The following is a 21,116-nucleotide window of genomic DNA, read 5'->3' on the forward strand; positions in this document are numbered from 1 at the left end:
TGGCAATGAGCCGTGGCGCTGCGCCTGGGGACCTTTTCAGGACCTTTTCAGACCTTTTTCAGTTCCTTTTGTGACCATCCACTGCTCCCGGGAACTGCATGGGAGAAGCCATGTTCCTATGGAGCACATGTCTCAGGGCCTCTGAAGGATCTCAGCACGCTGGCAGTGACTGCAGTTTTTTCATTCCAGTGGTGTGAATCAGTTTCCATTCCCCTGGTTGTCTTTTGTCATTTGCCACTTAGCGATGTCATGTTTTAACACTCTGCGTGTCCTTTGGGAAGCAACTGCATTCTGTTATTTCAGCTGTGAGCCTGATAATCTACTGAAGCGGTGGTGGATGTCATAAAGAAAATGGAAATTATCATGTGCAGTTATGCTGAGCTTGAAATCTCCTGGAGCAAGTGTATCTGTTACCAGCAATAAGAAATAAGAGCATGTGGAGCACTGTGCTCACCTAGAAGAGAGATGGTGATAATTTAAGAATGAGTTCTGAGACATGTTTGCTTCTGGTCTATGCTGAGGTTGTAAGTTTTTCAGAGAAAAGGGATAAAGTTATTCACTAAGGTTTTGTTTTTTTTTTTCTATTGAGGCAAGAAAATAACATTCAAGAACACCAGGAGAGCTCAGCAGCCCTTCTCCCAAGTTGCAGTAAGGTCAGCATTAGGAATTCCTCATTTTATGGGATGCTCTGGGAACCCTTTATCCATTTGCAGGAAGACATTTCTCTGTAGGTGTCACACTTCAACTGAGCGCTTTCATTAGTAGTGGAATATTTCTTCAACAGCACTCAGGGTTTCACAGGCATGTCCTTAATATCTTAGAAGAAACTGCTTCTGAAGGAGCCCCATGTCATGTTCTTCACTTTGAGATCCTAGCAGGGCAGTCTGAGCCAGCAGAACTGACAAATGTTCTGCAGGAATCTAGTGTTTGGTAGTGTGTACTGCAAATGCCTCCTACAAAAATGATACTGGGAAGGAAGTTGCTGCAGCAAAGCCAAACACCACAGACACGAGGCAGTGGTGTTGCAGCCACTAATGCAAGTTTAATTTCTTCTGTGCCTGTGATGGTATCGGTCTTTAGTTACATGGCAGTTTTCTCCCATTTTCTGCTGATTTTTTTTGTGCAGCCAAAGTATATCCAGCTAAAGCTCTGACTAAAACATCTTGAGATAATGACACTTGAGCATAATTTCTTGTTTGCCCAGGTTCAGCTCCAATCACCATTTTGTAAGTACATACAATAACAGCACACTGCCTTTGCTGAAATGGTGTGATATAAACAGGTAAAGAGGAGAAAATCCCATAGAAAGTTCAGAAAGGGCAGAGAATTAAAAAGGCAGGAAAAGACATGGTAACAGTGGAAAGATTGAATTTCATGGAACACGCAGCAGTCTCAGCGTGCGCGTTGCCTGGCCAAGGTAAACCACACAATAAGTTACTGTACAAACAGACAATCATGAAGTGTGTGATCCTTTAATCTTGAGGTGGCATCCCTGTAGTTCTGTTCTAATTGCCTTGTTATGGATAGAAGGAGCTGATGTGGTTCCAGTTCCTGAAGAGGCATGGCAGCTTCTAATTGTTGGAAAACAGATTAAGACTGTTCCATGGTTTCACAGGCATGCCTAAAATCCAGCTGTCAGGCCTATTTCTATTTAGCTATGGTTTGGAAGGTGTTTGGGGGGAACAGCAGTTTAATGGAGCATCTGGATCTCATTGCAGGCCTGCTTTTTGTTTTTGTGTTTCTTAATTTATTATTACACTTTCCAGCTGGGCTCATAGAGGCACAAAGGAGACAAGACATGGCCCCAAGTCACAAAGCAAATTTGTATTCCAACTTAAACTTTAGAGTTTCCTTTTGCCTTTTACTTAAAATATTAGATGTTAGAGCTTCCAACACTCCTTGATGGTATTTTTAATTGAAGTTTAACTTATGATTAATGTATTAACATTCCTTTTTTTCAAAAACATTTTAAAAAGATATTATAGAAGGCTTTATTTTTTTTCAGCTTTGTTTTGGTCCACTGCTGCTGTTTTGTAGGAATAGTTGCTTATCTGTCTTTTTATTCAGGAGAATGTCAGAAGTGTGTTTGTGATTTGAGGGCTCCTGGAGCTACTCTGTAAAATGTGCTGTATGGTATGGGTAATCGATACTCGAATCTTAATATGGATAAAGAAATAGCAGAACATGCCAGCTATTGACTGCATTATGTTGTTTATCCTGCTTATGAGTCTTCCTGCAGGCTGTTCATCCTCTCACTATCCATTTCCCAGTTATTTCTGAGAAACTTTTGCTTTGAAAAAAAAGGCAAAGGGCTGCAGTCACATCCATGTTCTGATTGTTGCCTGCTGTATTCCTCCCTCACAGGACCCAAGTTTGTTGTCCTCCCACTCTGTTAAACTGTGCCAAAATACAGAATGTAATTGAGAAATAATGTATTAGTGCTCTTGTGAGGAAATAAGGAAATCCAAAAGGAAATTCCACTTGTAAGTGTCTTCAATTCTGTTAAGGCAAACTGTGTATTTGGTTGTCTGCTTGAAGGGGAAAACTGAAGCCCAGCCACTTAAGTTAAAGGTGTGTGTGACCTTGGCTGTGCTGGTTGTTTGCTACTTAGGTAAATTCTTGCCATTTCTGATACCTGTGGATCATGTCCTTGGAACTGCTGTGTAATGCAGCTAAATCATTTCCATGGACATGAAGTGGAAAGGCAAGAAATTCATCCCAGGGTTTAATCTGAGTGAGATACACATTTTCACAAGAGATTAAGGAAGGCTCTTGAGACAGTAAATAGAAATACACCCAGAAGCAGCCATTTGGGTGTCAGGTCTTTAGATTTATATTCACACTCACAGATCTAATTACTGCTGGTGAACTGGAAATATCTGTACCAGCTCCACTCTTCCCTAACGTGCTGCTGATCACAGCTGTATAAAGCCAGTGAGTGAAAAACCAGCAAGTGCTTGTCAAACCTCAAACACTGGCCCAATTTCTTTTTGTTCATGATCCATGCAGAAAAAGGCAGGGGTGATTCCAATTACTTTTTATCACATCAATGAAATGGGATAATTTCTCTGAGTTTTGTGGAACAAGATGTTATCTAATGCAAATTACAGCAGCTACATGGATGTTTTCTCAGAGGGGCTGTTCTTCCAGCTGGAACCATTGGAATACTTTCTGCACCCTTTCCTCCTGCCTCACCCTTGAACTGCTCCTGGGGTCAAGTAATGTGGAGGTAAAGCAAAAAACCTACAGAAGCACAAAGGAGAATTATGAGAGCTGTGGTTTGTATCCACTGAATTGTGACAAACCCTGAAAGATGGATGGGACCTAATTGTAACAGTGATCCTGATGGTTCCTTCTCAGATTTCTGCATTTGTTCCTGCAGCTCTGAGTATTGCAGTACAATGCCTTGTCACTGTGTATCTGTGCTCTGTTCACTAAAATTCTCATGCCCTCACCACATATTCACGTTTCTCACTCACCTGGCAATACTTAGGGCATTGTCAGGATCTGAAACTCTCCACATCATTGGGCAATCATCAGTAAATGCACAAGCTCTCACTTTGGAGAACTCCTTGGATGATGTTGGGATGGATGTGAGCAATTCTGGCTGTGTCAGCCAAAAAGGCAGCAGACAAATGCAGAGAGAAGAGCATGCTAACAAGTTCTGGAAAGCTGCAGGCTGCCAAATGAGAGCATGCAGAGCATGGTGCTTTAAAAAGTACTGGAATTTGTTACTTTATTCTAATTTCCTGTGTTTTGAAGGTTTTTTGAAGCTGTGATGGCACTGGAGACATAGTGATGATGAGCTGGAGAGAAGCATAGCTTGTGTGCACTCCTCAATCTCAGAAAATTTTGAAACCTGAATCATTTTCTTCTGGGAAAACTTTTAGTGCCAATTATGTTCCAAAAGAATTTCCGAGGCAGCCTGCCCATCCAATTTCTCTCTTTTGCAGCTTATAAAACAGCAAGCTGATAGCATGCATCTATCCTTTTGACCCTGTGGAGCATAAGGCAACTGAAAAGTCATCAGGCTGCCCCTGGAAGCTGGGTTGTGGATTCTGGCCAAAAGCGTGGAAGCTGTAATTGGTGTGGAAGATTTTTCTTCTCTTAATCATGCCTTCATATTTGAACTCTTTCCAGTCTTCCCAAAGAACAAGTCATTAGCCACTCCTTTGGAAGCAGAAAGGCTTGAGGCAGCATAGTTTGAGATTTGTTTGACCTTTCAGCTCTGCTTTCCTCTGAGCACAGGATTACTTTTGCTCTGTGCAATTTGGATTATGTAGGGATTCAAACATCTGAGAGAGTGAGGGAAATGATAATTTTTGGGTCAATGAATGAGACTTTTGGGGAACCTCTCTCTATTGGCTGCTATGTTTTTCAGGAAGTTTGGTGTTATCAGAATAGTTGCTGAAGCTACTTGCATGAAAATCTGAGGGGTTTGAATAGGAAGTGAAAGTCTGAAAATTCCTTCTGCTAAGGACAGGTCTTATCCTGTGATATGTGTTGAAGGCAGAAAATATTTCACAGCCTGTTCACAGCAAAAAATACCTGAGAAAAAATCACGTATCCAAAAGGAAGAAGTTAAATTATCCAAAACCATCAAGAAATGGGTTATAGTTATCTGATTTGACTGTCCAAAAGAAAGAGAGCGCTGCTTTCCCAGAGTTTGCAGGACTGACCCCTGAGAGAAGCTGACCCAATATGTATGGAAACAAGAGATTCCTGAAGGAGCTGTCTCTGCCAGAAGAGCTGCTGCAGAGATGTTCCTCTTAAATGAAATAACACCATTCCTGTAGGAATTAGAATCTGACTAAAATCACTAACCTTATGGAAAATACTCCAAAACCTACACTGTGCTGTTCTGAATGCAGTTGCTCCAAAATACCCTTAAGAACCAAATGCTGTAACTTAGAGCCAATAATACCAATTCAGTAGGCATATAACGTCTGCCAGTGTATGGAAACAAAGTCAGGACAGATGATTTAATTCACAGAAAATACAGAATTTGGTTAGTATCCTTCAGTGATTGGTTGTCTTACTGATGGTAGGATTTGTTTGATAATAGCCAACTGTAAATTAAATATCATTTGTACCATGTAACCCCAGGTTACTGTGATTCCCACCCTCCCCCTGGCTGGGGGAATTTGGGTTTGATCCTGAGTAACTGAGACAGAAGTACCAAAGTACAGTAAATCCAACATAATACTTTCTTACCCCAAAATACACATTCCAAAACACTGGAAGAACACAGCATTTTTTTTTTCTGTATTATTTACTCAAAAACCAGATGAAAAAGAATACAGTTCAGGAAGCTTATGTGTGATTAAAGGAATGTACTGTGCATACATCTTAATATGCAACATACATATAGTTCCAATTGTATTAGTGCATGGAGTCAGAGAAGAGATTTCTACAGGCAAAGCAGGAGTTACTCCCAGAAATTGAGAGGGAGACAGTGTCAAAATTAGCTTTACTGGGATTTTATTTCTACTTTTCATGAAGGCTGTAGCATATTGGAATCTCATATGCGTTCATGCAGTATTTGTCTTTTAAACATGACTAACACTCTGAGAAAAAGGTTTAATATGAAGTTGGAGCCTAAAGAGCCACTTGGAACTTAGGGATCCAAGTTCATGGTGTACAATCTGTCCTGGAGCCGGGATCACTTTTTTCCTATGTGTAGGTGAGGAGACCGAGGCTTGAGCAGAGCTGGCTGTTAGAGGAATGCTTTTGGTGATAAAGTGACACTGTCCCTCCTGGAGCTGCCAGGCTGTGCTGATGTCACCTGCTCTGAATGTGCCTCTCTCCTCTACTTTCTCATCAGTTTGAAGGGGTCACTGCCATGCCAGGCATCTGTGTAGCTGCTGGGGTGCATGACTTCTTTTGAATTGTCTGCCTCCAGCTTGCATTATCAGGTTACTTTTCTGTCAGGGGCCTGCAGAAGAGAACAGGCCTCTGCCCAGTGCCAATTATAAGTGCAAAGAAAAGCCTTTTTGTTTGGGTTTGCCTTTGATGTGTGTCGAGAGGAAGCGTGCAAACCACACTGCTGGGTTAGCTGACCTCTCCGCGGTGAGTTCCAGTTGCATTTACTTTTCAAATAGCTATAAAAAGTGAAGGCTTTTCAAAGCTGTAACTCCCAAATTGTTCCCAGCACAAACCCCAAACAGCTGCACTTTGTGCTGGGAAATGCCTTTAAGGCTGAAGGAAGGAGCCTTCCCTCCAGGCCATGTGGATGTTTTACAGCTGTACGTGTGGCCTTGAGGTTAAAGTGACTTCCTTGGAGATCCCATCCATAGATGGGCTGGCCAGGCAGCTTTGTGGTTATGAAGGATGACCTTGGCCTCTTGTCCTGAACGCTGCTGATGGGAGATCTGCACATCCTCACCTTCCAGGGGTGCCTTTCAGCACCTTCACCTCTCTTGGCACACACTCCCTGCATTTGGGGCCCTCCTAATCCGTAGGGACAGGTCTGAGGATGGGAAGCAGCACATCCCTGCCAGCCCGAGGTGCTGAGTGCTCCCATTAACTCTGTGGGGAAGCACAGGAGTCCTGGGCTGAGACTGCTGACACCAGGGCCTTGTTTCTGCTCACTCAAGCAGGGTTTATTTTATATACCCTGAACTTTCTGAAGCAGCTCTGGAAAACCCAACTCCAATGTCTGCTTTACAATTATCTGACAACTAATTTAATAAAAGCTCTGCAATTAACAGGCTGAATTCATGTAGCTCATGTTCTTCAGAGCCTCGTCTGGAGGCTTTGCAGTTCTTAATGTGCAGAACTTTGCAGATGCTGCACTGATCCACTAAGCTCTGCTCTAATATTGTTTAAAAGTAATTGCCCTCACCATGTTGTTTCTGCTTTGCTATTTCTGAACTATGCAAAATTCAGGAAGCTGCCTCTTGCACATGATTATAAATTGCTGGCTGGGGTGAGATACCTAACAGGCAGCTAAAATATAATAAAACATTAAATGCATTTTCATATTGTGCACATTCTCTTTACATATTATGCACAAGGGACTCTGAATTTGCTTCACAATAATAACCATGAAAGGAAAAAATTCTTTTCTCAGTAATGAACAGATACAGCAGAAGGGTTTTGGCATGTAGTTCTTCCCTCAAAGAATTTTGCTTGAAAAGCGTATGAAGAAAATCTCAATAAAATATTAAGATTTGACCTATTGCTGATTATGTTTGAAAAGCACAGGAAAGAGTCGTAGCAGGAATGTAATAGGAGGGAGAAGGAAAATAGGGTGCCAAGTGTATCCCTTAAAAATTAAAATTTTCTGCTTTGTTATTAAGAAGAACAGCAGGTTTTATTAGTGGCATATAAACAGCACTGAAACCTGGAAGTGACAACTACCAGCAGCCCACGGCTTGTTAAGTCCATGATAGAAGGTTATAATTCATATGCCATCTGGAAATTTTGTTGAGGGCTGCTCTCAACATGAGCTCATCAGTTTAGTACAAAATATTCTCCTGCAGGAACATGTCTCAAAGAACAGCAAGAGAACTGAGGGGCAACAATTTTCAGGATAAGACTCAATAAATTCTGTAAAGAAAAGAGATTGCTTTATTTTCACCTTTGACTTATTGATATTACTCTGAATTCACTGAGGTCCTGAAGTCCGAGTGCTCTCTTGTTTCTTCCTGACTGAGACTGGTGATCTGTTTATACCCTGCCATGTGCCACAGACAAAAAGTCCTGCCACAGACTTTACCTACAAAACTCATTCTGGATACCTGTCAGGAAACTGAACATGGTAGAAAAACATAAAAATGAAATATTAAAAATAGCTTGATGGAATCTACCAGCTCATCTGACAGCCTAAGAAAAGATGGGAAAGCTTGTTACATGTAGGCTAATAAATTCAAGACAGGTGATGTGTCATATGTATTATATAACAGAAGGTAAATGCTATGAGAAGAGATTATTTAAGTGATAACACTGGCACATGAAAAACTTCCTGTGACTAAAAGCCACTTTGTATTTTAAGTAGGAGAGGCCATTAATTTTTAACACAGGGAAAGCCCAGAGCCTTGCAGAAATTTAGCCTCAGGAATTGTCTGAAGCAAATCAGTTTAATTTAGCATTTAACAGAGAGAAAATGCATGTACAAGTGGCAGTGCACTCAAACTTTCAAGAGGGCTTCCAAGCAAAACTGAAATCACAGCTGATGAGCTGAGTTTGTTAAACACAGCACATTCCTTACAGAAATGTTAAGGGAAGTCATGGACCTGAAGTAATCCAATGTGGATATCAATTATGTGAGCAGTCTGTAATTAAACCCAGACTTTTCTGATAGCTGTGGCTGTCTCCACATTGTTTCAAAGTGTTTGACCTTGAATAATATTTGCTGAACTGGATGTCTATGGCCACGATATCACACAACATATTTTGGAGTTGTGGAAGGATGAGCTCACCAAGGGCACACACAAGCCTCAGCCTGATCCATGGACAGTGACTGATGTCAGCCCAGAAAACAATCTGATTTTCATATATCCTGAAAATGCTCTCTGCTTGCATGGACATTCAGAGATGTTTTTGACAAAGTAAGTCATCAGTTTTCCTGCTCTTACCAGTCACCTTTAAAGTGGCACTTCCCAAAAATGTGTTCTCCTCTGAGATTCACACCATTAGTCAGGTTGTTGATTCAGTCAGGCTTCCCAAACCTGGCCTGTGTCTCCTATCAGCTTCTTCTTTGTGCATCCTTTCCTTTGAATTGTTGGTGATCCAACTCTGTATTACAGTAAATCTGTGTACACACAGTGTATTTTATACTGACAAAGACATTTGCTTATTGTGCTAAAGACCCTCAGGAATAATCTTTAATTTTTAAAATTTGCTGCATTAAAATTGTTGTTCCCACTGAAAACACTGGGACTCTCCCAACAGGCCATAAAATGACATAAGATTTACGTACTATAGGATCCTTCCCTTAGCACGGATAAAAATAAAAGAAACCTTAACTAGTTTCAGCCCAGTTCAGAATGAGACTCACTCCAGCACCAGTTCCATAGTGCTGTTTTTATAAAAAGCTGTGAAAATCAGAGCTGGAGACCTCAAAGTCAGTGAAGCCATTCTTGAAGATTTAATCATTGCATATATTTGGAGCACTGACATTTTTAGTCTTATGAGTATTGTGAGAATCACAACTTTAATCATGCCTAAATGCAAACCTTATAGAAATATTCCATACAAACTTAAAAGTCATGAAGTAAATTGATTTAGGGTTGGGAAAATATCATTCTGTTTGGGATTCTCTTTGGTTTTCTTTTTAAAAATATGGTCATCTCAGAAAGAAGTTTTTCCCTTTTGATTTGTCAATAAAATGGGAAAATTTATTAAAAATACTATGCTGCTAAAAATACTGTTCTAATATTTTAATCCTCATTTTCTGATATATTCTGTTTTGTATGAAGCACAGTCTGCACAAAGAAATTCAGCTGCAGAAACCATTGTTTGAAGTGGGAAGCTGAGACTTTCTGACAAATTGCAAATAGCTAACTTGAAAAAGTGTTCCCTGTTATCTTCCTCTGAGTGATAGAACACGTCTCTTCTGACATGTGTTCTTGCTATCTGCTGATCTCAGCATTTAAGAATGTTTGGGGATAGGACAGGACTGTATTAAGGGAACTTGGATGAGTAAATCCTCTTGTGGCTCTTTAGGAAGTTATAATCTGCAAAAGGACTTCACTTGAACGAATCTCTTCTACTTAGAAGGCAAAAAGGGAAAATTAAAACTCCCTATTGCACTCAGCTTGCTATCTGATTTTTCCCCTCATGTGTAGCCAGATTTTTCTGAGGGAAAAACTTTAATGATAATTGCTTTTTTCCATAGCAGAGCAAGGATTTTTTGAACAGATGCTGACTGATTCCGTTCTGTGCAATTGGACTGGCGGCTCTCAGAGTACTTGTTCAGGGCTGCCAAGTTATGAAATGTTTGAGGTACAAGCAGAGTGTGAATAAAGCTTTTATTGCTTTGAACAAGACATCTCGGCTCAAAATTCCCTTGCTTACATTTGTGTGGATATTAATGACCTGTTAGTTAAATGTGGATATAAAAATGTCAGATGGACTAGAACAGATCAAATCACATTTCTTCTTAGTTTTGCCCTTGAAATGTTTTATGGTTACTATCACTGGGCTTTCCTCCTCTTCTCATGTTTTGTGTTTACTGGCTGTTACATGGTCACCTTTTTAAATACAAATACAGCCACAAATCAGCAGCTGCTTTTATTGTCATTTATACCAACAGAGTTGTTCTTTCTGCTTTCACAGATGAGGGAATAATTTCTAAACGGGATCAGTGAAGAACTCCTTATATTCTTCTTTATATTTGAGATGATATCTCTGGAAAATAGCAGGTTTCCCAGAGTCTAAAATCTTTCACATATGCTAAGAGAAGCTTCAATCAGTCCTCTTAAAATCTGTCTCAAGTCTTTAAATACTATTGTTGTTGCATTTTCAAATTCTAGATTATACTTTTATGTTTGCCAGTCTTTTTTTTTCCTAAAGAAAATTTTATCATTTGATCTGATTATTATTAAAGAATTAGTGATATGAACAGTTTTAAAATTTTCCTGTATTCTTTTTCTCTTCTCTCAATGTGGTTTTGTAAGTGAAGACAAGTAGGAAAGGCAAACATAGAAGAATTTTTTGTTTCAGAAAGGAAATTGATGTGTTTAAATACATTGAAAGAGAAAATGCAGTTTCACTATTTTATATAAAATGAATGTATCATTTTCAACCAGACCTAGCTACTAATACTTATTCATGATATTACTTAAGTAATTACACAGCATTTCAGGAATGATAACTAATGCTAGAAATTGCACAGTGAGTTCAAAGGTTGCTCCCTTTCTGGTGCTGCAGCACAGGCTGATCTGGACAAGATCCTAGGCAGTAATGCTGAACAAGTTCCCTGTTACAACAGCATTGTATTTTGCTCTTCTTGTCACTACAGATGCCAAATTCTGTAAAATTCTCCCATGTTTCTGAAACTTCTCTTAATATCATTGTGTGATAGATACTCTGATGGTGCAAGAGTTGTGTCAGCATCCTGTGAGCCAACATCTGGAAACCATTAATGCTTTGTGGGGCACAGGATGGCACCGACACCACTGATGCATCTGGAAAGAGCAACACCTCTCTGTTGTGTCCTGGTAGGGTGGGTGGTTGCCAGGGGAAGGCTGGGAATCTCTCAGGACCCTTCACACAGACTCCTGGCACATATGCAATGGCTGAACCTACAGTATGACCAGGAACCCAAATGCTCCATGTGAAAAGGATGTGGAATATTGCTCTCCTGGTTTTTGTTAGTTACAATCTGTTAGTGACAGTCCAGCCTGTAAAAAGTGACAGCTACATCTGTGTGGATAAATTTCCCATCTGAAACCGATCTGAAAACAAATATTTTGAAGTTAATTGGATGTCTTGCATAGCATTTGATTTATTCATGTGCACAGTGGCTCTGTGGCACACGGCAGCAATCACAGATAGGATGTCTTGTTACATGTGACATGAATGATATAAGGATATTTTTCCATGCTGACATGGTTCATCTGCTCAAACTTAACTCATTTAGCAAGGCATCCTTATTTTTTCATCTTTCCTTTATTCTCTTGTAGTGGTAGCATCAATTAATTATTCAGCTCCATTTCAAATATTTTAAATGCACATCTTATGTAGGACATAATGTAGGACAATTTATGCAAGACCAGTTGTGTCTGATTATTACATATTTTCCACAGAATCTAGAAAAGCTCACTAAAAGTCAAGAACTGTAGCTTTTCATTACTACTTTTTTCTGGACACCTTCTTTGTTTATTAATATCATAACTTGCAGCCCTTATCAAGCTCCTTTGACTCTCCTGGTTCTGCCAAGAGCTGGGACTGTTCAGTCTGGAGAAAAGTGAAGAAGACACAAGTAGAAGTGATGCTTCTTGTTAATTTTGGGGCTTTTTTCCCCCCAGAATGCCTGCAGCTATGATTTTCCACTCAGTGAAGATTTTTGCCCCAAAGGAATGAAGAGTAGGCAGATGCTCAGAGAACAAGTGATATGGAGCTAGGAAGATATTAAGACCTGCCCCTCATGACAAGCTAAAATCTTTTGCAGACAGAATTACAATTAGCTGTGTTCTGATGGGATTTCTGAGGACTTAGAGAATTCTTGATGGTTCAGAAAGAGAATTTAAACTTCTAATATGCCTCGTTTTGTGTCAGCTATGCAGAGGCAATAGAAAACATTTGTCAAAACAGATGGCAGGTTTAGCCCCCCGCCACTGAATACAAATGGGAAGTTCAAGGTCCAGTTAATGGCTGCCGAGCCAAGAAACATTTGGAAACTTAGTTTAGTATTGAATAGACCCCAAAGAATACAGTGTTACAATTCCAGGACGCCGTGGCTATGGCCAAACTCGGAATGCTGTGAGCAGCTTATGCTTCCAGCCAGAACGAAGAACTGCTGAGGTGCACAAAAACTGAGATGTAGCAGCTAACATAGTTTTCAGGATTTTTGAGAAGACATGTTTGACAGCTGCTTCAGCCCAGCAGAACATTTCTTTGCCCAGTGCTTCCTGACATTTTACTGCCACTCAATTGCTTTTCCTACACTAAAATAAATACTATCTGAAAAGCAATCATGTGCATGAAATATACAAGGAGATGAAATGTGAAAATCTCTGGTTTTTCTATTAAATCATACTGGCATTTTCACTGAACTAAGTGTCACAGAATCTCTGGGTAGATTATGGAAACTGTGATCTGTGCAGCCGAAAGGTTTTAATTGCCGGTGGGGTAACTACTGAAAGCAAAACAAAGTCACAGAGATGTTTTACATGCATCCAGTGAAACAAATACTGGGGAAATCTGTGCTGATTAATAATGGAAAAGGTTCTTGCTGTGATTGAAACAATTTACTGTTAAATGAGCAGAGGTTTCTTGCCTGAGTTTGGAATAAGAACATAGAGAAGGCTCCTTCAAAGTGTCTGTAATAGCGATCAGTGCTTTATACAGACCCTAATCGAGATCCTAATAATGTAGTCATACAATAGACTAGAAAGGTAGATTTTTCCTGTGGAATGGGTACTCACTGCAGTGCAGTACATGCAAGTTAAACTGCACCATATCTGTTTCTACCTTTGCATGCCTTATCCGTACATCAGGAATTAAGCACCAAAGCCCAGAACTGTAGCACTGTTGAAAACATGACTGACCTGTCAGTCTTGCACACAAGTCCCTGTCACCAGGTTCAGAATGTTTCTTCCCAGTTGGGTCTGGCTGGGTTCCCTTCTTCTTTCTTCACACTGAGGGGAATGTACAACAGCAACTTAAAATCAAGAGCAAGGGCTAAAAGATAACTTTTGTGGCTGATAATTGTCAGACTACCCATATCTGTTTTCCATAGTTTCACAGGAATGGCTTCCTAAGGATTAGGTAAGGCTGCCTGACTAGTTTACTTTTTTTTTTCCTTCTAGAATTTCATGAACCTACGGGATGGATGTCATGAGTGAAAGCCAAGTTGCTGTTAGCTATATCTTAAGGTAAGATTAAACATCCAGTGTTATTACCTTTTGTGTTTATTGTAAAGTTTTAAAGAAGCACTGATGTGCCTTATACCCTGAGTAACTTGCCAGTGAGTATGGAACAATGGCAGGACCTTAATTTCTACACCAGTGGTTTCAGACTGGACCTAGAGACAAAATCAGATAATTAAAATCCGGGTAATCTTATAAAGATGTGCAATTCTTCCTCTTCAAAACCCTTGTGTTTTTCATGCAACAAATTTGGCCAATATGCCACCATTGCTTCCTGCAAAGCAGAACTGAGAGATCTGTGTAGAAAGCTGTTAAGTGTTCCCTTAGGATTTAGGCCCTGATGATCAGCACAGCAGCAACCGGCAGATGTTAACACACCTCAGCTGGCAGGAAAATTCAATTTTTAAAAGACTGTGTTTCAAATAACTGTGGCAGATGTACAGTGAAGCCCACCGAGCTGTGGGAGCTCATCACTAATGCTGAGGGTCTTGGATCTTCCTGACAGATAACAGCTTGCTGTAGCGGCTGTCTCCAGAGGGTTGCTGATATTTGGAAGCAGCACATTTCAGTGCCTGTTTTCTTGACAATACCTGGGATTAATTTAGTCTGCTGTTGTCTAAAGATCCCTGTGGACGAGGATCTATCTTGAAGGAAATGGCTTCCGAGACCCAAATTGAGTGATGAAGAATTGTGGTTGCCAAACTTGTTTACATAGATGGGCTTTTTAGCTGAGACTTTCACTGTGAGGTTGGACACTAAACAAGTAATTCCTGGATTGGAGCACTGGGAAGCAGTATAAAGGAATAAAAATGAATGTACAGAACTAGAAAACAACTCTTTCAACTATATCCATCATTTAAAACAGAAAACAAATCATTAAGTGAATTGCATTTTTGCAAGTCCGGCTAAGGAGCAAGGCATTTCTTGCTGGATTGGTGAATGTGTTCAGTACTGTGCAAACAAAAGAAATGCTTTTTTCCTTTAGTACTTCTATAAACCTATGTTCTGCCACTTTAATCTACCAGTGACAACAATGCAGCATTTTATTTCCTGATTTGTTGTGACTATTAAATATATGAGCTTAGATAATTTTGTTAAAATACAATTAAAATGTAACAACTTGCCTAGTTATCCTCCTAGTCAAATTTGTCCTCATTTGAAAGGGCTCTTTTCTAATTTTGACTTATTAAATTCCATGAGAAAGATCAAAGGTGCCCTCCTGTTCCTTATTACAGAGGATCAATGGGTCAGATACTTCAAGGTTTGATAAAATATCTCAGTGAATTCAGCTGCATGCAGTAATTATTATGTTATTAGGCCATTTTACACTAAGAGTTAAACTCCCAATCCTTTTGTAAACAGCATCAATACATGCTAAACAAGTAGCTCTTTCCTGAGGAACATGGTTCTGTTCTTGTTTCACATCTGAAAATGTACCCTGTCCTTTTCAGTTGCTAAGCTGTGTGATTTACGAACTGCTCTCGATGGATTGTATTGGCATCCTATCAGGACTGCGTTCTAGCCTCCCTCCCTAAAATACAGGCAGTTCTAAGAAAGCAGCACTATTCTTGTGAAAACAGCATTTATATATTTCTCTTGCATGTTTATCCTCAGCATCATCTTACTGGGAACGTGCTTAACCTGCCAAAAGCTCTTCTGAACTCTGACTGCAAACCATTCCAAAGTCCAAATTTCTCATGCAAATGCCGTATGACCTCAGGTAGGTAGAGAACTCCAGGTTCTCTGAGCACATTTTCTGCAACCAACTTTACAGTTTTCCGAGCCTTTTGGCTGCTGCATATTCAAAGCACTGTTTACTCATTGCCCTTCCATCTAGTCAGACTGCATAGCTTTGATCCAGGCAGTTTGCTTTCAGTCTTACCTCAGGATTCACAACCTCATCGTGCTGAGAAGTCTGACCCAGGTGCCTTATCCTGAAAACCTGAGGCTTTTTATTTGTTTGATTAACTCCCATGGCTTGCAAGCGATCCAGCTTTTGTTCAGCCGCTGTTCTGAAGGCTGGTGCATGGCTCTGCACGGCTTGGGCTTTCCTTAACCAACATATGGACTATAATATATTGGTTGTTTTGAGTCTGATGTCATGGGAAAAGCGTTGCTTCAGTCAGTATGGAAACTTGCCCAGATACCTTCGCGTTGTTTCTTCCTTGACTGTGGTATCTGCTTGAAACTTTTCGCTTGCCTTCTAATGGTTATTCCTGCTCATCCACAGGCTGTTTCCAGTCCAAATATAGTGCTACTTGATTGAAAAAATCCAAGAAGCAGTTCTCTTTTTGGCACATGTTTAACAATCCCAGCTAAATCCCTTCTGAAATGCCATGGTCCGGTTTGTCATAGAAGGTCACAGGCTTGCTGGGGCTGTCCCTCCGGACATTTCAGCAACTCCCGTGTCTGCACAGCTACAGAAACTCGGCTGAAATCTGGAATGTTTTTCAAACCCTTTCTTCCCCTCCCTCTGTAAGTGGCTGTGAGGAAGCAGTGACCGAGGGTATCCTTGTGAAACTCCTATTGACCCTCAATATGGAATGTGCAGCCAGTTCAGGGCTGTGTCGGAGTCCTGTGTTTGGGGTTTGTTTTTTGTACCGAGGGACCCTTTCAGATGGTGTTTGGGAATGACTTTAAAAGAACAGCTAAAGTAATTTTATTTGCTTGTCTGCATAACTAAAGGATATTAGTCAGGGAAAACTAATGTAACTCCAGTGATATTAATAGAGCTGAGTTAGAACAACTGGAGAATAAGCCCTTAAATTCTAGGGAAAATATTATTGTGCAGGCTGACTTTCAAAGGCTCTAATGCTGTCTAATAATGTTAGGAGTCTCTAATATCCAACTAATTCCTAATTAGCTTTTTCTTCCCTGTTATGCTTTTTTGTTTATGTCAGAGTTTTGCTGTAAGAAAACAAAAACTCTGTTCAAGATAAACCTGCCCTGAGCTGTGCCTACAGACGTGTAGTACCTGCCCTGGACAAGAGGCTCAGCAGGATCAGGGCTTGCACACTCTTGTTGAAACACTCAGAAAATCAAAATGTGGTTCTCCTTTGTAAATACCAACTGGGATTTTTCTGTAACTTCTAACATGGCTGATTAGGAATGGATTTGCCTAGGGACAAAGATACCATTCTCACTTGGGGGTTGTCTCACTGCCAGATTTAAAGCTCCTCTTATAAATCACCATGGCTCTTCAGAAAACAGATGAAAAATATGAATGTTGGTGGAACCACCCCACACTAAGTTTGTTCCAAAAATGACTGAACTATTTTCTACCAAACTTAATTAAAAAAAAAATTAACAAGTCAAAAAAGAAGAAATTTCAACCTGGATATTGAAGTTTGGCTTTATAACTTTTTACACGTTATGGAGCTAGGACTTTCTCCATGCCATCTGATTAACCACTCCAATTTTTGTCTGCATTAGAAACTTTATACAATAATGTAAGGAACAACAAGTATGGAGATCTTTGGTTGGTTTTATCTGGATTTAGAGGATCATCTGAATACTGTCAAAACAGTGAAAAGGGTCCAAGATCCCAGCTTTTCTCAGGCAGTACTCATCAGAGAGGGCAAATGTGGAACTCCACCAAAATAAAGAAATGCTTAAATTATTAAAATAATGCATATTCTATTATCTCTATTATCTAAGGCATAGAAAATAGAACTTTGGCACTTTAGATTTGTGCTTGCAGGGAAGCAGGTTAGAAGACAAATAGAGAGACCTTGTAGAGGTCAGTCTGTCCTGGATACCCTTAAACTGCAATGCACAAGATGGCAAAATGAGTCCATCTGCAAACAGGCTGGAAATAAACAACTACTTGAATGCAATTTTCCTTTTATCCAGGAGCTAGGACAGCGCTTTTCGTTACCTTGTCTAACCTATTGCATTTCCAGGTTACCTATCAACACAGTTTCAGCTCCCCCCTTGCATAATATGATGAGAGAGAATCCAGGAGCCAGGCAGAGAATGTACAGACCATTGTGACACCTTTGCAGCATTAAATGGCTTTGGCCCCTGGAAGGACCTCTTGGCAGTGACAAATGTGCACGTATTCTGATACTTGACGTCCTGAGATTTCTTCTTAGTTACTGTTCTCTATCAAAACAATGTTTTTAAAATAGTGGAGATGATATCCAGGATATTTTTGCTATTTATAATTCCCATTGTTGCAGCTCTCTGGGGATGATTAGGTCGGATGACTTCAGTGGTGTGATAGCTATTGATATAAATAACTTTCCAGAAGATTTCCTTGTGACTTCAGAACAAATTAACCCACAAGAAAAACATTTCTGAAGGAGTTTAGTTACCTAGCCATTTTCTGAAAATCACACTAGGCACTGCTCTGCATGCAGAAGAGAGAGAAAAACCTTTAAAAGCTAATCTTTGAGTGCTTAGGATTTTCATTTTAAAAATTAATTACCAAACACCTAGGTCCCATTTTCAGGAGTCTTGGGCTCCTTGGTCTCTCAAGTATTTCTGACTATTGTGTTTTCTGAGAAATTTAGAGAAAAGGAAGAAATGCTCACCTAGATGAAAGCAAAAATGAGCTGTATTCATCAGTGATCAGACACATGGTATAGTTCAGTGAGTTGCTAGGGAAATCTAGCCCAGGGACAGGTAATTATCCAAACCCCTCTGCTTGAAGCATACCTAAAGGTTTGCTGTTAGAAAAGGTCTTTCCTTTGAGATTTCCAGTGTTTCCTGGTTTCAGGCAGGAAAGGAATAGTGGAATAAGTGCTTCTCACTCTATTTTGGTACTTCTGATCTCCAAAGAAGAGAGGTAGACACATGGTGTGTGCTGAAAAGAAACTAACAAAGTTCTAGTTGCTCTTTCATATGAGTCTGTTTCATTCCACGTTTTGCTTGCAATTTTAAATCATGTTTTTGTGGACTAATGATAACAAAGAACCAAAGATTTCAGATCTGAATGGTGAAAGGTGAACCTGCTTATCATTCTTTCCCTTTCTGAGTTCATGCACCCAAATGCTCCAACTTTGTGTGCCAGTGCATGTGTGTGTGTACAAATACAATTGGATAACCTCTTCAGCTTACCTGTGAAAAATGGAATTCTTGGACCTATTCGGTAATTGATTGAGAGATCTTGAATGAAGAATCTGCCCCTGCAATTTGATTATTTAATCAGAAGAGACTTCCTTAAGTTAGCAAGAGAAAATGCTGAAATCTTGGAGGGGCTCTCACTTGTTACAGTTTTCAGTTATTTAATTTACAATAGAAGCTGCTTCCTGTACATAACAGGTCTACAGAGGGAATCCTATGAAGATCTGCTTGATTTATTGAAAAGACAGATACTATATGGATGCAAAGCACTCAATGTTTTCTTTGAGGTAACTGCAGCTCTTTCCTTTAGCAGGATGAAGCTATTTTCTGCCAATGAAATATGCTATTTTATGTCAATTTTATGCCAATGAAATGCTCACCATGCCATGGCATGTCATTTGTTCCATGGAATCACAAGTGTTCCTCAGCTCAGCAGTGCTCCATGCACCTAGAAACTTCCCTCTCTGAGTGACAGCCCTGTTTTTCTTGGAGAATACTTGAGAAGTGTTACAGAGCCATCTAAAATTGGAAACCTCCAGAGAAATAGCAAATCCCTTGGTCAAGGAAATATGAATATATTTGAAATTTAGTAAAACCTCAGAGACTTGCTGAAGTCACCTAATCAGTCAGCAGGGCTTCAGAGTGGGAACAAGGCTGGCACCGTGCACTCCCTGGTGCCCAGGGACTACAGTCCTTCCCTGTCATGGTAAAATTTATGTGTTGCTTAGGGTAAATGAACTGCTGTGAACCTTTCGGGGAAAAAGAAAATAAAAAATGTTTTTAATTCACTTGCATAATGAAAATGTAGAGGAATAACATGTCTGTACAGTGAAATTAGTGCATTCTCGTGCTGAATTGCTCCACAGCCACATTGCTGTAGATGGTGGTGAGCAGTAACAAATGCTCTGGAAAGTGTAGGAAATGCAATTGTAGGATCACATGCAACAATCTACCCATAGGGGAATGTTTCCCTTAATTAGAGACTTTATAATTTGGAATTATAGACTTGCATCTTTTCAAGGCACTTTTCTTATTTCCAGTTTAATCTAGATGACATTGTTAGCCTTGATACAAACTCTGGGAGATGCAATCATATCTGGGGGAAAGGGGGAAGCTTCACTTTGTGAGACATTATACATGCTAAAAGATAATCCTTGGGCAAACTGATTATAATACAAGCAGCTCACAAAAGTAAAAGATATCCTGTGTGATATTCTGAAAGGAGCAATTTGATCAAATCCACTTTGCATCTACTGCAAACTGAAAAGCTGCTTTAGTTCTGGCCTAGTTTTCTAACCAGAAGTTCCTCCCTGATGTTTCTTTGGACCCAGATAAAGAAGCACATGCTAAAAAAAGAGTTTATCAGTATTAATTTTCAGTTCTACCCATTCCAGCAGTAAATGTGTAAGTGCAGTGTTGTTCTGTTCTCTGTTCTTCAGTCTTCAGTCTGCAGACTCTGGGTGAGTTGGAGCATTCACTGTCCATGTAAAACACGGAGCTGAGGCTATTTCAGAGCTTGGTTGGTGTAATGTGCTCAGAAGCTCTGCATTTCCACCCCTCTATAACATGTATTAATATGGGTATCTTTACCAAGGGAGAAGGTTCTCATGGGAATATACAAAAAACAAGCACGATTCTCCTTTCTCTTTTGTCACAAAATCCTGTACTTACTCTACCCACAGCTATTTTGACTGTTTCTTAAAATATCTTCTCAGTGAAGTCACTGATTAATGCAAATTATTATTATACATTGGGTTTTGTTTAATGAGTTTTTACTTAGATTTATATGAGATGAGTAAGCTCTTAAGCAGATCCTCTGCCAGGACTTGTTACACAAAATCACATTTGCCCATCAAACCAAGTATTGGATGAGGGGATAGTACACTTACTATTCACCTGAGTCCATTAGGTGCTGCTGTGAGCTAAATCTCTCCAGCATATCCATAAAACCACAAGGAGAGACTTGGCCAGTGGATTATGCTCCCAGTCAAGTGTCATACTTTGGCATATTCCATCCATAGGATTGGAAGTAAAAGTGGTATTATTCAAAAAAGATGCTTTCTGAAAATACCAGGGAGAAATTTTGTTGCTCCCTCCGGTATTTTTTGAGCAAGCTGATGAGCTGAGGCACTCCCAAGTCGGTTCTTTGCTGCAGGGAACTGGCCCTGAGGAAGCTGCCACCCGGCAGAGCGGGGTGTTCCTGCCTCCTTTCCCCGTGCTGCTGCTGCTCCCTGGTGTGTGGGAGAGGTCATGGTAGAAATCCTGAATTCATGAGCCACGTTAGATCCCATTTTGCTCATGTTTGCTCTAGGTGGACTGTGATAATGACAGGGAAAAGTAATATTAATTTGCTCTCATCTCTGTCCTTGGAACTGAGGGAATTTTTTGGTCCTCTATCTGAAATTTCATACATTCTTAGAGATGTTTTCTTTGAAACTATCTCAGTTACTAAAAAAAAAAAAAAAATCCTACTTTTTGAAGACAAATCAGAAGTTAACCAGTCTCTGCTGC

General features: G+C 40.0%; 1 long non-coding RNA gene across 1 annotated transcript in view; it reads left to right on the forward strand.

Annotated features, from left to right (window-relative positions):
• Positions 1-21,116, forward strand: part of LOC143693905 (uncharacterized) — a 62,333-nt gene that overhangs the window by 21,488 nt on the left and 19,729 nt on the right. Inside the window, exons 2-3 of the long non-coding RNA XR_013181902.1 lie at positions 13,479-13,544; positions 15,153-15,258. This is a non-coding gene — a long non-coding RNA (uncharacterized LOC143693905). The remainder of the gene's footprint in view (positions 1-13,478; positions 13,545-15,152; positions 15,259-21,116) is intronic.

This window comes from Agelaius phoeniceus, chromosome 4, assembly GCF_051311805.1.
Source record: "Agelaius phoeniceus isolate bAgePho1 chromosome 4, bAgePho1.hap1, whole genome shotgun sequence".
Classification (NCBI taxonomy): Eukaryota; Metazoa; Chordata; class Aves; order Passeriformes; family Icteridae; genus Agelaius; species Agelaius phoeniceus.